Here is a 17,783-nt window from a genome sequence, read left to right as displayed (position 1 = left end):
ACATGCTCCAGTACACACACAGAGTGTAAATACATGCTACAATAGGGCCTTTCATTGCAAAACTCATACCCAAGAGGCAATGTCATTTATCACTGAGTAAATAATGCAAGATAACATAATGAAAGGGGGAGGATTTTGCTTTATTCCCTAACTATAAATGAAAATATGTAGCACTTTGTAGGATTACCACATGTGGTATAATATTAACTTAAATCTCAAACTTGAAGCCAAACTGTAAATAAGATAAACTGTGTTCTCTGGCCTCAAGTTTTAAATAGTCCCTTTTCTTTAAATTCATTGCTTTCATGAAGCATGTAAGGGTGACTGCATATAATTTGTAATTATGTAATGAAAGACTCTTTTGTGATAATATATACCTTAAAAAAGGAAAAAAAAATGAAAGAAAACAAAACTGGAATTAATGTTGTTGTGGGAATTATAAAAAGTCCCTGTGATGAAGAGCAAGGAAGTAAGGCTAAAGGACTATGAGTCAAAGACCTTTCTGAGGATAAAGAAAGCAAATCACTGTCAGCTGTGGCTTGATTTATATATTATAACCAGTCATGGGGGAGGGGAGGTCTATTATGTGAACACCAAAAACAAAACCTGATTTTACTCCCACCAGCACATGCCTCCTCCACCCACAACAATCTTCAGCTTCCCTGATATCAATGTGTGTTTACTCCAGATCACATCCAAGCATACACATAACCTTTCTCTTTAGCGCTTAAGGAGTTCATGCTCACATTATCAGCAGGCATCAGTTGCAGAGATCAGACTGGAAGTGATTTCAGTCTATTTTCAGGGAAAAAATAATTTATCCCTTTGATTGAACTTGCTTACAAAGTAGAGCATGTTTCAGTTTTCTACAGAGTGCCGCTTCAACCTAATTACAGCAGAGTGATCAGAAAAGGATTCCTTGAAGAACGTATTACAGTGACAGAGAAATGAGATTTCACATTTCTACTTCATTTTCAAGAAGTTATGCCTGCCCAGTCAAGTCGCTACAAAAGCAATTTTACCTATTGAACTGCAACACAATTTCTCCTTAGGCAATGTGTCTGACATATATGTATGTGTGTGTGTGTGTGTGTATACACACACACACATAGATGTATATATTTGTTATTTGATATATTTGTTTTTCAACATTATAATTAAAGATTTCACATCTACTCAGATCAGGATTTTACATCTTGCCTGCCTCCTAGTTTCTTGGGTGGTGGGTGAGGCAAGACTGACATCTCAAATCAAACTGAGTGTGGTTGTGGTAAGCCTGTAATCCCAGCTACTTAGGAGGTTATAGACAGGAGGATCACAATCAGAGGCCATCCCTGGACAAAAATACAAGTCTCTACCTGAAGAAAAGAAAAAAAGGTACAAAATTCACCCTAATAAAGTTTATCACCTCCGCTACATTCCTAGACCCCTTCCATTTTCTCTCTTTTCAAACATTGATTGGCACACACACACACACACCACTATATATATATGTATATGTGTATATACATATATATATATACCTTTTCCCCTCCTTCTCTCTGAGCCCTCATATCATTCCACTCTTTTACATTCATGTCTCATTATTATTATCATCATCATTACTGTCATCGTCATCACCATAATATTTATTTTAGGCCCAGATTCCACAAATAAGTGAAAATACATACTTGGCTTTTGTAGTATGGCTAATCTCACTCTATATGATGAACCCTAATTCCATTCATTTCCTGCAAATGATATAATTTCATTTTCATTTTTCTTTTTCACTGAGTAATATGTACCTTATTTTCCTTATCTAAGCATTGGTGGTTGGGTCTAGTTGCAATTTTAACAGATACTACTTTAGCTCAGAATTTGTTAGTACAATTCCAAATACTCAAATCTTTAAACTACCCTATATGGTGGCCTCTTTTATTTTTCCATAAGGCTTATCTATAAAATCCATAACCTCCAAAAGGTCTTAAAAGTTATCAAGGACAATCTGTCTGTGGGAGGGACACAGGGAGGACGAAGGGTGAATAAATGCAGCAGTGGCAATTACAAGACATTATGCTGAAAATGAACTATACAAACTTGTGGGTGGGGATAAGAGGGGAAAACTGGGAGAGCAAAGGGGTGACACTGTCCAAAAATAAGATGTTCACATTACTTGGCTTATGTAACTACAACTTTTCTGTACTTTTACCTTTTTTTTTTTTTTTTTTTTTTGCCCATCCTGGAACTTGGGACTCAGGACCTGGCCACTGTCCCTGGCTTCTTTTTTGTTCAAGGCTAGCACTCTACCTCTTGAGCCACAGTGCCACTTCTGGCTTTTTCTGTTTATGTGGTACTGAGGAATCAAACCTAGGGCTTTGTGCATGCTAGGCAAGTATTCTACCACTAAGTCACATTTCCAGCCCCTCTCTGTATTCTTAACAACAAAACTCTGTATTGTATAATAACAATTTAAAAATCATTGAGGATAATGAGAAAACAGACATGGTGGCACATACCTGTAATCCTAGTTACTTGGAAGATAAGAGACTGAGAGGATTATTATTCTCAAGTCCCATCTCAACCAATAAAAAAGCTGAGTGTGTAGTATGCACCTGACTTCCCAATTATATGACAAGTGTAAGTAAAGAGATCAATCAGGCCAGCTTTGGCAAAATATGAGACCCTATCCAAAAAAAAAAAAAAAACCAAACCCAAAGCCAAAAAAGCTGAGAGCATAGCTCAAGTGATAGAGTGCCTTGCCCAGCAAGTGCAAGGCCCTGAGTTCAAAACCCTCTACTGTACTGTAACTATAACCCCTCTGTACAACACTAAATTAAAAAAAAAAACAACTAAGTTCAAAACCCCAGTACCACCAGAAGGAAGCAAACCCAGATTTTAGGCCTATTTACAACCTAGCAGAAGTACAGCAGTACTAAGATTGTTAACATATAGTGCTTTCAGCTGAGAGTCTCCCCAGAAAAAGAATAAAACTTCCATGGCCAAGCTCTGCAGGCTGAAGGGCTGTCAAGTACCAGTCCCAGACCTCTCAACAACTAATAACCTGTAACCAATAACTAATAACAACTCAATAACCTGTTCTTATACACAATTCTCACATGATATTTCCTCTAAAACGCCTGAAACCTAGCCACACAAGTTCAGTCACTGTTCCAGTATATACTGGTAAGCCAAAACAATAGCAGATACAAAGGGAAGGATCATTATTCCATGATGAGCTTTGCAAACCACAGGCCCAAGATAAGTTACAGCTGATCACTTCTGTGGACATAATTCAATTAATTTAGCTTTTATTTTAACAGACCACCCAGTGATTTGGGGGATGCTAAGATAAAAATTAAAACATTTTAAACTCCACTAGAAGTAGTATAATTTATTATTGTCTATAAATATTCATGCTGAAAACAACTCTAGATGAATAGTGTTTGGTTACAGGGTTCAGTACATAAAAGTGAAGAGTAAAAATAAAGATTAGAAAACATTAGAACATACCCAAACTATCAGCTTTTTCAGTAAGATTTCATCTAAAAACAATGAAAACTATCTATCTATCTATCTATCTATCTATATTTTTTATTTATTTATTTTTGGCCAGTCCTAGGCCTTGGACTCAGGGCCTGAGCACCATCCCTGGCTTCTTCCTGCTCAAGGCTAGCACTCTGCCATCTGAGCCACAGCGCCCCTTCTGGCCGTTTTCCATATATGTGGTGCTGGGGAATTGAACCGAGAGCTTCATGTGTAGGAGGCAAGCACTCTTGCCACTAGGCCATATTCCCAGCTCTGTGACAATATTTCTTGTAGTAATAATAAATGTTCTGAAATGGAGAACAATTCTCTTAGGAGGACATATTTTATCAGCAAAAAAGAAATTATGCTCAAATCCATAATCAGTAGAGATTCTAAATCTAATTCCCACTTATGACATCAATTTCCTCTACAACATATCTACAGAGTCATCATGTGACTGCTTTAAATATATTTATATTTAATATTACTTTTAAACACAACAAAACAAGTCCTAGACTCATGAATGAGTAAGCTAAATGTAGACTATCTACAAAATGGAATATGACTCAGTCATAAAAAGGAATAAGTGCCAATATGCTACCCTATGGATGAATCTTTCATAAAAACTTTTACTGTAAAGGTATTGTACAGAGGGGTTACAGTTACATAAGTCAGGTCATATGGATGAATCTTGAAGATACTATGCTAAGTGAAATCAAAAAGACATGAAAAACAAACATATTTTATAATTCCAATTATATATCATGCCCAGAAAAGGCAAACCCACAAGAATAGAAAGTAGTAATTGCCAGGGAGTTCTAAAGTGTACAGGGATTTCTTCTAGAGTTATGAAAATATCGAAAAAAATTAGACAGTGGTGATAATTATGCAATTCTATGACTATCCTGAAATCTACTGAATTGTATAGTCTTTTTTTATTTTTTGTGCCAGTCCTGGGGCTTGAACTAAGGACCTCAGCACTGTCTCTGAGCTTTGGTGCTCAAGGCTAGTGCTCTACCACCTCAGGCTCCATTTCCAGCTTTGAACCACAATCCTCAGATCTCAGCCCCATGAGTAGCTAGGATTATAGGTGTGGGCCATCAGACCTGTCATAGATTTCTTTTCTGGCAGTACTAGGGTCTAGCTGGCACTCTACTACTGAGCCATATATCCAGCTCTGGTTTTTGCTAGTGATTTTTAGGAGTTTTGCATCCCTTCCAATATGCACCTAGGCTACTATAGACTTCCCATCATTGCTAGGATGACAGGCACTACATCCTGCCTCTTTCCATGGAGATAAGTCTCACATACTTTTCTGCCTGGGCAGGCCTAGAACTGCAATCCTTCTAATCTCAGCCTCCCCACAGAGTTTAGGATGACAGACACATGCCATTGTGCCCAGCTATGAGTGAGAAGAGGGGCTCTCAAACTTTTCTTCCTCAGCTGGCATCAAATCCTCTGAATCTCCTTCCAAGGAGCCAGCATTACAGCTGTGAGCCATCAATGCCTGGGTCTACCTTCAGCATTTTTTAAAATATTTATTTATTGTCAAAGTGATGTATAGAGGGGTTACATTTTTTCCCTCTTCACATCATCTGCTATTACTTATTAAACATTTTTCTTAACTTTTTCATAACTTCATCTTGAGCATAAAATCATGGGTGTAATGTGGTAACTTATTTTTCTGTCAGACATTAAATATGAAAGACTTAAATTTAAAAGACTTAGCTGGGTGCTAGTGGCTCAGGCCTGTAATCCTAGCTATTCAGGAGGCTCAGATCTGAGGACTGTGGTTCAAGGCCAGTCCAAGCAGTAAAGTTCATGAAAATAGTCTCCAATAACCAGCAAAAGGCTGGTGTGTGGCTCAAGTGGTAGATACCAAAACTGAATGGAAAAGCCAAATGAATCTCTCTCTCTCTCTCTCTCTCTCTCTCTCTCTCTCTCACACACACACACACACACACACACACACACACAAACACGCATACATACACGCTCAGAGTAATAGGGAAATTAGACTTGAGAAAACTACTATTTTACTCCCTAAAGTGAGCGATCTAGTCTGTGGACTCACTGATAGAGAATTTTAACACTGGCTTATTTTTAGGTTCTGCATGTGGTTTAGAGATTGTGCTAAAAAGTGTACTTCCCCAGTATTTTAAAACAAAAATTTTTTTTTTGGTTTTGGGTTTTTTTGATCCCATAACCATAGAGGTAGACTTCCTAAAGATTTTTTCAGAAAATACTGCAGAACTGTGAAAAATTTAAGTCTAACTGATTTTGTGTTATACTACTAGCATGATCAAAGCAGACTATAGGGACATTTTTTAAAGTTTTTATTATAAAACTGATGTACAGAGAGGTTACAGTTTCATACGTTAGGCATTGGATACATTTCTTGTACTGTTTGTTACCTTGTAGGGACATTTTTTTTAAACCTAAAAACACTATGGCTTCTCAAATATTTTTAATCCTAACATCTTCTGTATACTTTTCCAGTGAATATTAAACATCAGGAATCTTTATTACTAGCAACTAAGATTCTTATCTGGGAATATTCTCAGAAATTCATAAAAACACTTATATCTCAGAATTCCCCAAAGTAAAAATTATAATCAGATAAATCATCTCTCTCCTTGGGAATCCAGCAGTTTTTATTCAAGTGTGGTCCAAAAACCACATATTCTAGAGTCAATGTCTGATAGGGCAGTGGGCTGATGGAAGTAGCATTTGGTAAAAATGCAGACTCAGTTGTAGAATGTCTGCCTAGCAAAAGTGAGGCCACAGTTTGGCAATATTTAAGATGGTTAAAAGAAAAAAAATCTAGACTCTTGGGTATTATCAGATCTACTAAATCAGAATCAAGAAAGATACTGGCCAAACACCAAATTTTGAATCAGATACTCAAACAATTCTTATGTACCTAGTGCTTCTTGAACTATTTAGCAACCTGAACCAACTCAAGGCCATAAAAACAGGATTCTCACACTCACTGTATAAAGTTTAAGAAAAAAGAATTGAGGATAAATATTTAAAAGAAAGCAAGCAAAGTGAAAATCTCTCCTCCATTAGAACCTGACAGAACTGAGGCTCCAGGATAAACTGCAGCATGAACAGAGTGTTTCTCCACTTTTAAGAACACAACTACCTACTACTGTTATTTATAGGGAAGCAGACTTTCTGTCCTCAACTCAAAACACAGCGAGAAATGCCAGCATATCACTTATAATAAAGGATATTCTAGCATGTAAGGAAGTTTTTATTCCATTTGACTTTTTTACTCAATATGTTTCCACTACGATCAGGTTGAATTGGTTGGGTCAGTGGTTCACAAACTTGGATGTACACTAACAGTTGCCTGCAGATCTTGTTAAAACACAAGACTACTGAGTCCTAAGAATCTGCACTTCTATCTTTCCTGTTGTATTAGGAAAATAAGGACTGGATATCCCAAGAATCAGAGGTTATATAAAAATACTGCATACTTGACAGTAGACACAAATAAATATCTGTGTCTATAAAAATCCTATTTTTAAACTTTGTTATGTTGAATAAAAACAAAATAAAATAACAAAAAATTCATTTGTAGTAAGTCCCATGAGATACTGGTACCTTTTAGTCTAGAGATGAGATTTTGAGAACTGCTGGCTCAATTAAGGCTGACTATTGCCCAACCAGCACTATTAGCATTCATTGTAAGTTTCAACAATGCTAAGAAATACTTGCATCTGGCAAATGCTCTGACCACTTGCTGTAGGGCTTCTCATGTAAGACTCTTACTGCTAGGTATACTGAGGACGTTCTGGTCATTCAAAACATGTAGTATAGGTAATACACATGTTCTTTCATATGTTCTTTTCCCTCCCAATCCCTGTCCTCTGTCTGACCCTACAGTCTTCACTTCTTACCTGGCACCAACAGTCTTTTGGCATTTCTATAGCAAATGACACTTCCTACTTCAGGGAAGCCATAGGAAGGACAAGAGGTCCCTCTGTTCCTGTCCTAATAATGAGTCAGAGATCAGGACAGGCTGCCTCCACTCCAAGATTTTTTTGGTGATCATGTCACAAGGCTGCAGCTGTATAGATAAACTCAGCAAGAGTACTATACCCACAGCCAAAATAAAGCCAAGGATAAATTCTCTAGAAATATCAGAAGAACTCAGATCTGAATATTTACATCTTGTTCTTTGTGGGAATAAGTATAAACACAATGACATACATTTCCCACTCTGAGATAGATCCAGATTTATACACTGCAAATTGGTATCCATTCTCATGAAATGTTTAATTAATTGCAATAAGGTTTAATTAAAGACAGCACTGGTGGCTCACACCTGTATTTTAGCTACTCAGGAGGCTGAGATTTGAGGGTCAGGATTTGAAGCCAGCAGGGTAATATCATCCATGAGACTCATCTCTGATTAACCACCAAAAAGCTGGAAGTGGAGCTGTGGCTCAAGTGGTAAAGCTCTAGCCTTGAGCACAAAAACATGGGGACAGTGTCCAGGCCCTGAGTTCCAGCCCCAGGATTGGCACCAAAAAACCTTTAACTATATTCCTACTATCAGGTTCTCTGCATGGTGAACTTAATGTGTTAAGTTTAGTTCATCCTTTCCAAGATAAGAAATTCCAATAAATTTCTGGAAATTGAAAATCTCTTGGGAGCAAGTTAAGGAAATGTGTTTGCTATGACTTAAATATCTATGGAAGATATTTTGCAAGGACAACACTAATGGTACAATAACAAAACCTATTAGCTTCCATCTGTGGAAAACTAGGGTTTTGTTTTGTTTCTAATGCTTTGTAAAACAAATGGGAGTTAGTACCCATTTGTTCTTAATTTTTAGAAGCAGTAGTTTTTAACCTCATTAGGATGAAATTTAAGAAAAAGAAATACTTTCACTGGTATAAGAACATTACCAAATATATGAAAAATCATTAAAATGTGTATCTCACAAGTTCCTATGTTCTCTTTATTGAGTCTCCTGAAATTAGCTCTTAACACTACACACATTAAAAACAAATATGAAACAAGGAGGAAACAACAGAATAATGAATAAAAAGTGTAGAAAGAAGAAAGCTAAGAGTCATAAGATTTCAGTAAATATTCACATTTCCTCTACCAAAGAGAACAAATTTCATAATCAGACACCTAAATACACAGAAAATGGTCTTAACTTAGGTCCCAGAGTACAGAAAACAAGGCTTTTTTGAAAAATAGTATACTTTGAGATAAAAGAATCACAAAATAAGACCAAGAAAATATTGAAAAAGAACTACTCACCTAAAATTGCTATAAAAACCAAGCTAGATAAATCTCAGGACAAGTTAAAGGAAATGATTGCATCTGGAAGAGCTGAGAAGCATTTCCCAGGTATAGTAAGGAAGCAAACATCCAGAAAGCTTCAGTTCTGGTCTCATTTTAAAACTCTTAAGCTGTTGTAACCATGGCATTTAACTGTTTCATAACTGCAGACAGAAAAATGTATCTAAATTTCCCTCTCAAAATCATCTATTCATTACCAACAATCTCCACCTACACTCAACAAATAAATTATCCTTTTCTTGACATTAAGAAAACATGATTTGGGCTGGGGATATGGCCTAGTGGAAAGAGCGCCTGCCTCGGATACACAAGGCCCTAGGTTCCATTCCCCAGCACCACATATACAGAAAAACGGCCAGAAGCGGTGCTGTGGCTCAAGTGGCAGAGTGCTAGCCTTGAGCGGGAAGAAGCCAGGGACAGTGCTCAGGCCCTGAGTCCAAGGCCCAGGACTGGCCAAAAAAAAAAAAGAAAACATGATTTATTAAGTATATAAATCCTCAATACATATAAAGTACTATAAATACATTAAGTGATGAGTAATGATTACAACAACACAGATCCAATCATAATCTAGTTTTTCATTATTGTGATTACTATGCAATTCTAGGAGAAATTTATGGTAAAAACAGATTGAAAACTGGTTGCTGAAATATCTGGCTTATGCTTTTTTACATCATTTTTATTATTTCTTTTTAATCTTATTTTGGGATGGAGACACAGTACTAGGGGCTAGAATTCAAGACCATGTGTTTGCTAGACTCTACCACTGCGCCATGCCTCCAGCCTTATTTGGCACTCATTATTTTTCATCTAATGTTCCCCTTCCTGCCCAGGCACATGCCTAGACTGCAATCCCTGTATTTTCGGCTTCTTGTCATATAGCTATGATGACAGGAGCATGCCCAGCTTCTTCCACAGAGTGTTATGGGCTTGTCTTCCTGGGCTGGCTTAGACTATAATTCTCCATTCTCTACCTCCAATATAGTTAGGATTATGAGCATGTGACACGAAATCCAGCTATAAATTATAAAGCAGTCTCATAAACATTTCTGCCTAAGCTAATTCTGAATCCCAATCCTCCATTCTCAGCCTCCTATGTAGCTAGAATTACAACTATGAGCTCCTAGCCCCCAGCTACAATCTTACTTTTTAAAAATAAGAGTATTTCTTTGTATTCTGTCAAGAGAAAGGGAGATCCTGTATTTTGCTATTTGGTAAATAATCTCAATGAAAAATAAAGCTTTATTCTCAAATAGCATATAGGTTAATTGCAATCTGAGTCAAGAAATAAAAAAAAAAAAGCTAACTTCTCAACAGAATTATTCAACAAGTTAATGGAGGTCAGACTGAACAATGGTCATTGTTCCTGGAAGAAGGACTGCTATTGAAAGGCCCTGGATATTGTTTTATTTCTCTCTCAAAGAAATTTATGATGACAGTTGATATTAATCTGTCTATAAAATGTATAAACAGAGAAAAGTCCAGTGCCTTTTCTTGACATTTTCATTACTTGGAACAGATCCACCTCCGAAATATTTAATTTCAATAATCTGACCACTTATTTTTCAATGTTCTACTCAGTCCCTAAGCATTTCCACTTTATCCAATCCACCAACACCATCTGTTTCAAGAGCAATGGCTCTCAACTGGGAATGATTTGGTCTCTCAGAAAACATTTGATGTCTGAAGACAGTTTTGATTGTCACTACTACAGAGGCTGGTATAGTATCTAAAAGATAAAGGCCAGAGATGATGCTAGACATTCTACAATGCACAGGACAGTCCCCTCACGAAAGAATTATAAATATTTCTGAAGTTGGAAATCTTTGATTAATGGACATCCGTAATCAATTTCTTTATTCACCTCTTTCCAGTTTAAACTCAATTATGTTCTCCTTTTGTCCTTTTGATACAACTGTTCTATAAAATATAACCCTTTATCAGCCAAATCATCCAATATTTCTATATCTCAACTTGACCAACTGACCTCAACAAAAGCAAAGTAAATAAAAGAGAATGGCTGACATTAAATATTCATAAACTCCAACTTTGATGAGACCTACCTTCAACATTACCAAGCAGGCAATTATTGCTGTCTTTTCTATTCACTGCCTCAACACCTGTCCTTTCCCTTCAGTGAGTACTCTAAACTTTATACTTCCTCAACCCCTTCACCATTAAATCAATACTCAATAACAGCAAATTTACTTGCTTTACTAAAAACTTTTACCATCAGACCAGAACTACAACATATTTTTGTCCCATAACACCAGCTCATTTGCATCTATTCTCTTCTATTTATTTCTCCGTCCCCTTAGGATAGTAAAAGTATCCCATATACCTAGCATTGCTTAATTGTGACCTCTGCTTTGAGTATTGATTATATCTTGTTGCTTTCCTCTAGGTCCTTGCTTTATCAATTAGTAAAAATCTGTAGGTTCTTTCAGCCTTTAATTTTGGAACATTAACACAATTATCAACTCCTCTTTAATGTTCTCTTTTCTCTTCGTATTTCTGACTTCATTCTGTCCTCTCCATCTTCCTGCATCTTTGGCCCTTTCCTTCCTCCACTTCTTAGATGTAGATGAGTCCTAAAGTTCTAGCTTCAAATTACTTGACTGCAATCCATATGAAAGAGCTTCAAATCTCAGAGATCTCAGACCTGATAAATTATACTTTCCCTAATGAATGACACCACCAATCCAGTTGCCCAAGCAAAAAGAATCCTGGGATCATCCTTGATTGTGCGTGTGTTTTCTCTCTCTCTCTCTCTCACACACACACACTCACACTCACACACACACACACACACAATCTTTGTCATGTCGATTTAAATATCTCTTGCATCTTCCCATCAGTTCATTCTCTCTGCAATCATATTTATTGTCAGAAGTATAATTAAGTACATAATGTGTTAAAGGGTTGGAGGTTCCTCTTACAAGCAAGGACACTATACAAACATAGTGAGGTATGATTCCAAAGAACAAAGACACCAGAAAATTTTTTACAGAATGGATTCTGATATGATACAAATATAGGTATATCACTTTAAAATCCCAGGCTTGAGAATTTCCAACTGTCTAGCAAAGGGGGAAAGAGACAAAACAATGACCCCTTTGACCCCTTAACACTCATTCTGTGATGCTACTTCTACCAGACAATACAGACAAGTTCATGCCTCCAAATACATACTATACTTTTGACATATACAAAATATTGGCTGGTGCCAAAAGGAGCAGGCTGATTTGCATCTTTGGATGCCCAAACATATCAAATACCTTCTTAGCACTTAAAAAAAAAATCTTCAAGGCTGGGAATGTGGCTTAGTGGTAGAGTGCTTGCCTAGCATGCACAAAGCCCAGGGTTCAATTCCTCAGCACCACATAAACAGAAAAGGCCAGAAGTGGCACTATGGCTCAAGAGGTAGAGTGCTAGCCTTGAGCAAAAAGAAGCCAGGGACAGTACTCAGGCCCTGAGTCCAAGAACCAGGACTGGCAAAAACAAAAACAAACAAACAAAAAAAAAAAACCCGATTTGAAATGTCAAAGAAATTAAATGTAAGCAAAAGAAAAAAAAAGCCAAGGAGAAAAAAACCATAATGAAATTGATTATGTATATGTAACTGCTCCTTCAATTTTTTTTAGGAATCAAACAACAGAGTAATGAGATAGCAGCAAAATGAGTATGCCATAAACCATTCTGACAGTCACTAACGTTATGAACAAGAAGCTCATCCCTAAACCGAGGTCCCAGAACATGAGAATTGTGCAATGCTAAAGTAAAACACCGTAATATATTTTTCTTTACACTCTCTGTCTGTCTCTCTGTCTCTGTCTCTGTCTCTCTGTCTCTCTGTCTCTCTGTTTCTCTCTCTCTCTCTCTCTCTCTCTCTCTCTCTCTCTCTCTCTCTCTCTCTCTTTAAAAAGTTTCAGGTTCTGCTTTTCAAAGACCAGGCTCTCAGAGAAGATTAAGAACTAAACTGGGCAAATACAGTCTGTCTTCCACTTTAATGGTACCATCCCAATCAAATAAGGTACCTGTTATGCTTTGACAGTTTGGGTGCAATTGTTCTTCCACTGCTTACTAAGGTCTCAAGCCGCTGCTTACAGTTTTAAAGACAGTATAAAAGCAGAAGAGAGAAGAAAAGTGTGGCAGGCAAAACAAATTATAATGCAATCTTGGTACTGACAAAACCTAGATATAAATTCACTTTGGAGCTAGACAGCTCAAACTCAAACCTTAATTTCATCATCTAGCAGCACAAACTTTAATAATTTACTTAATTTCTCTGAGTCTTAGTTCCTCATTTATTTAAAAAAGGGAACAAAATATAGTATCTAATATCTGTTGGTAATAAATTCTATGAGAACGAGAAATTCTAAAGAAAAAAACTGTAACCTCCCGGTAATTCAGTTTGATAATAAATACTTAAAAAAAAATGGGGCTGGGGATATGGCCTACTGGTAAAATGCTTGCCTCATATACATGAAGTCCTGGGTTCGATACCTCAGCACCACATATATAGAAAAAGCCAGAAGTGGCACTGTGGCTCAAGTGGTAGAGTGCTAGCCTTGAGCAAAAAGAAGCCAGGAGCAGTGCTCAGGCCCTGAGTCCAAGCCCCAAGACTGGCAAAAAAATAATAATAAAAAAAGCAGTTTGGGGTCAAATGCTAATAAAGGCTTAGCAGAAATCACTACATTACAGAACAGTAACTGATGTTCACAAAGGCATAAGGGAAGATGAAACTGTGTAGTAGCATTTAAGAAGGCAATAAACTGTGCAGCATGTTAAAATAATTCCATTCAGGTCTACCCTTGGTGGCTCAGGTCTCTAATCCTAGCTACTCAGGAAGCTGAGATCTGAGAATCAAGGTTTGAAGCTAGCACAAGCAGAAAAAAATTCAAAAGACTCTAATGTCCAATTACCTAGCAAAAAGCCAGAAGTGGTGGTGTGGTTCACATGTAGAGTGAAAAAGCAAAAACGCATGAGGCACTGAGATCAAGTTCCAGTAATGGCACAAACACATAAAAACATTCATCCTAAATATATGATTTTCATTCCTAAAGAAGTAAAACATCCCACTCTAAGATTACTCATTCCTGAGAGCTCCAAATATAAAGGATTTATCAAATTATTCTACTGCCATTTGTCTAATTCTTTCTTTTCTTTTTGTGGTACTGGGGTCTGAACACAGGGTCTTTCAATCAGATGCTCTGCCGCTTGAGGCATACTCCTATCCCTTTTACTTTAGTTCTTTCTCACACTCTCTCTGTCTCTGTCTCTCTCTGTCTCTGTCTCCCTTTTCTCTCTCTCTCTCTGTCTCTCTCTCTCTCTGTCTTTCTCACTCTCAGATAGCGACTGCATTTTTTTGCCTGGGGCCAACCAGTGGCCCTTGCAATGCCTCCCCTGCATCTGGGAAGAAAAATACAGGCTCTAAAGTCATACATAGTACTCAATTAAAATCATTGTACAATTTCAACAAATCAGTTTCACATAACTGTGAATACACCCACTCCCCATACCATAAATTGAGGACAACCACCCCAAAACTCACTAGGCAGTTGTGTGAACTAAGGAGAAAATACACACAAAGTAAAGGATGTAGTCCTTGGCCAACAAGTAACTTAATATCCTTACCTTATCCTAATTTGTGTCCCAAATACTGCAAGAAGCTAATATTACCAACTAGCAAAGCATGGGTAACCAATATGAAATACAACATACTATATTTTAAAATGTAATGTACTAATAGGACAAGAGAACAAAACCACAAAAGGGATCAAGAACTGAACTGTGTTCTTGATTCTATCTACCCCACATCTATTCTGGTTGGTTCTGTAAAAACCCATATTATTCTTTTATCAAGCATATAAGTCCTATTGTTACTTTTTAAGCATCTAATAAGCAGTCCTACAGGGTTCTACTAATTCTTTTTGAGGGCTACCTGCGCAAGTGAAATTGTCATTATTGGTTGAAAATCAAAAGAAATCCAGGAACGAGTGGTATTTTAATGAAATGCTATTTACAGTTCGATGCACTTCAACTCTGATGGGCTCCCCTGGGGTTCTTATCTCAGGAGATGTTCACAGGACTGCACCACCACGACCACCCCCCCACCCCTCCCCCCACACAACCCCACAAATACATGCGTTAAGGAATAAACTTCAGACGGGGGGAAAAAAAGTTCCCTGGGGATATCAAAACTCCACAGTCGTTACTCTCAATAAGGACTCTCGGAGGCGGGTGGGTGGTGGGTGGGTTTCACTGCGAGTGGAAATTAGCAGAATCTGCAACTGTTTTGTTTGCTAAACCGAGGAGAGGAGACGCGCTGCTGCGCGTCGCTGGGAGCGGAGACGCTCAGGTGAGGAGGAGGGCCTGCGGGGAACGAGAAGAGGAGATGGTACTGAGAGGCCCGGGTCGGGTCTGGCACCCCAGGAGAGGTGGCAAAGCCTCCGAGGGCCGAGGAGGCCACAAGTGGCCGCTTCGCCCCAATCCTCGGGATAGGCTTCCATCCCGGTTAGAGAGACCTGAGGAGGGAATGGAGTCCCCGCTGGTGGACTAAAGATGAGGGTCAAAGCGGGCCTTCCGAACCGGATGCTGCTGGCCTTGGCGCCGCGCTGGAGTGGAAGGCAGCGCCCCGACATGGAACGAGCAGGTTACCTGTCTCAGCCGCCTGCCCTCTGGACTCCACTTCCGCGGACTCCGGGTTACTACGGGCTACCCAGGCACGCGTCGCGTTACGTCATCCATGCGCGCCTGCGGCCGCAGCCCTACTGGCACGCCTCCCTCTAAGTCCCGCCCCGTTGGGGGATGAGTTGGGCTGGATTGTCCAAGGGAGGTCTGCGCAAGCGCGGAGCCTACCGGGGCAGTGCTCATGACCCTTGGCTTGTTTGGGTTCGCCAAGGCCTGCTCTGGTGACCAAATATTACTACTACTTAGGCTCCCCCCCGCCACCACCTCCACACGCAGTAGTCATTATATAACAAACATACACTTTTTTGTATTATCAAGTAGTTGTACAAAGGGGTTTCAGTTCAACAGGTCCATTTATGAGCACAGTGCATCTTGATCAAGGTCATCCCTTCCATATCAACTCCTCCATCTCTCCCACCACCAGCCAGCCCCTCAATTTTCCTGGCTCCATTTCACATCCTGTCACCCCAAATCTGAGGCCTCAATCTGTAGAGCACCTGACTGGCAAGAGCAAGGCCCTGTGTTCAAACTTCAGTAGCACACACTAAAAAGTCAAACTTCCACTTTTTATTTCTTAGTCTTCACTGCCTCTGCTGCATGTGATTATAGTTTAATCTATCAGCACTGATTCCACCACAGTTGATTCAGGTCTGTGCATCTAACAAGCACTGTGCGTTGCAGAATTGGAATACAGTGGTGGTCAAGAAAGACATTGTACCTACTTTCATTGGGATTATTTTCTAGTTAAGAAAGTGAACCCTAGGGCTGGGGATATAGCCTAGTGGCAAGAGTGCCTGCCTCGGATACACGAGGCCCTAGGTTCGATTCCCCAGCACCACATATACAGAAAAAACGGCCAGAAGCGGCGCTGTGGCTCACGTGGCAGAGTGCTAGCCTTGAGCGGGAAGAAGCCAGGGACAGTGCTCAGGCCCTGAGTCCAAGGCCCAGGACTGGCCAAAAAAAAAAAAAAAGAAAGTGAACCCTAGGGCTGGGGATATAGCCTAGTGGCAAGAGTGCCTGCCTCGGATACACGAGGCCCTAGGTTCGATTCCCCAGCACCACATATACAGAAAACGGCCAGAAGCGGTGCTGTGGCTCAAGTGGCAGAGTGCTAGCCTTGAGCGGGAAGAAGCCAGGGACAGTGCTCAGGCCCTGAGTCCAAGGCCCAGGACTGGCCAAAAAAAAAAAAAAAAAGAAAGTGAACCCTAGTCAGGTCCTGGTGGCTCATGCTTGTAATCCTAGCTAGCCAGGAGACTAAGATCTGAGGACTGGCTTGAAACAAGCCTAGGCAGAAAAATCTCTGAGACTTTTATCTCCAATGAACCACCAAAAAGCCAGAAGTAGAGCTGTGGCACAAGTGGTTGGAACACTAGCCTCGAGTGAAAAAGCTAAAGGACAGTGCCCAGGCTCTGAGTTCAAAGCCCCAGGACCAAAAGAGAAACAAAGGGAAATGGAGAGAGAGAAAAAAGGGTGGGGGGGGGGGACAGGAGGGATGGAGGAAGGGAGAAGGAGAAGCAGAGGAAGAGAAAGTGTGTTGAATAGTAACTCAGCAACTATATTCTCTGTATCTTAATATGCAGGAGTGGAGTAAGGTGCTGAGAAACTAAAGGAAGTTGGGCAGCCCCTTTACTCTGCCAGGTCACCTGCTCACTGAAGAGAAAAGAAGCCATCTCTGTGAAGCTCTAAAGGAAGAGTAGCCAAGAGAAAGACATATGAGTGAAAGTATGGGAAAGAGGCAGCATGTAGTACCCTTGGGAAGGTAGGTTAGAGGGAAGAAGAAGAGAAGATGTAAATAACAAAGCATGGAGAATTCCATATGCAGGGCCTTTCTGGGTCATTGTAGGGATAAAATCTGATAGGGATCTGAAGTAGAATGGATTCTATTTCAGATGTGATGGGAAACAAGTGAAGACTGAGGGAAAAGATCTAATTTTATATGGCCACTGTGTATATATTGGGTAGATGAGGATATAAGAAGAGTTGCATTCACCAAGCTCATTTAAGATATGATTAGAAAAAAAATGCATAGGTTTTTTTTTCTAGACAGAGCTTCACTTCACTATGTAGCCCAGGCTCACTTCTAACTCACTGTGTGGCTTAGACTGGCCTGAGGCTCGTAAGTCTTCAACTTCAGACTCCTAAGTATTAGAATTACAGGTTTGTACCCCTATAGTCAGCAGAAATGGACAAATTTGATAAATAATTTGGAGGTATGTATGACATGTAGAGATGGGTTAGATAAACTATGACAAGGGAGA

At 39.2% G+C, this 17,783-nt stretch overlaps 1 protein-coding gene across 3 annotated transcripts in view; it reads right to left on the bottom strand.

Moving 5' to 3' along the window:
- Positions 1–15,574, bottom strand: part of LOC125339685 (aminopeptidase O (putative)) — a 348,038-nt gene extending 332,464 nt beyond the window's left edge. For 2 of the 3 annotated variants that reach the window (XM_048331005.1, XM_048331004.1), the window contains exon 1: positions 15,493–15,513. The gene's annotated coding sequence lies outside the window, so the exon portion shown is untranslated. Of the gene's footprint in view, positions 1–15,492 lie in introns of all 3 variants that reach the window. The other variant, XM_048330939.1, reaches the window with a different exon arrangement.
- Between the last annotated feature and the right edge of the window lie 2,209 nt (positions 15,575–17,783).

The sequence above is a fragment of the Perognathus longimembris genome, chromosome 1, assembly GCF_023159225.1.
Source record: "Perognathus longimembris pacificus isolate PPM17 chromosome 1, ASM2315922v1, whole genome shotgun sequence".
Classification (NCBI taxonomy): Eukaryota; Metazoa; Chordata; class Mammalia; order Rodentia; family Heteromyidae; genus Perognathus; species Perognathus longimembris.
This window is presented reverse-complemented; position numbering and strand designations above follow the sequence as displayed.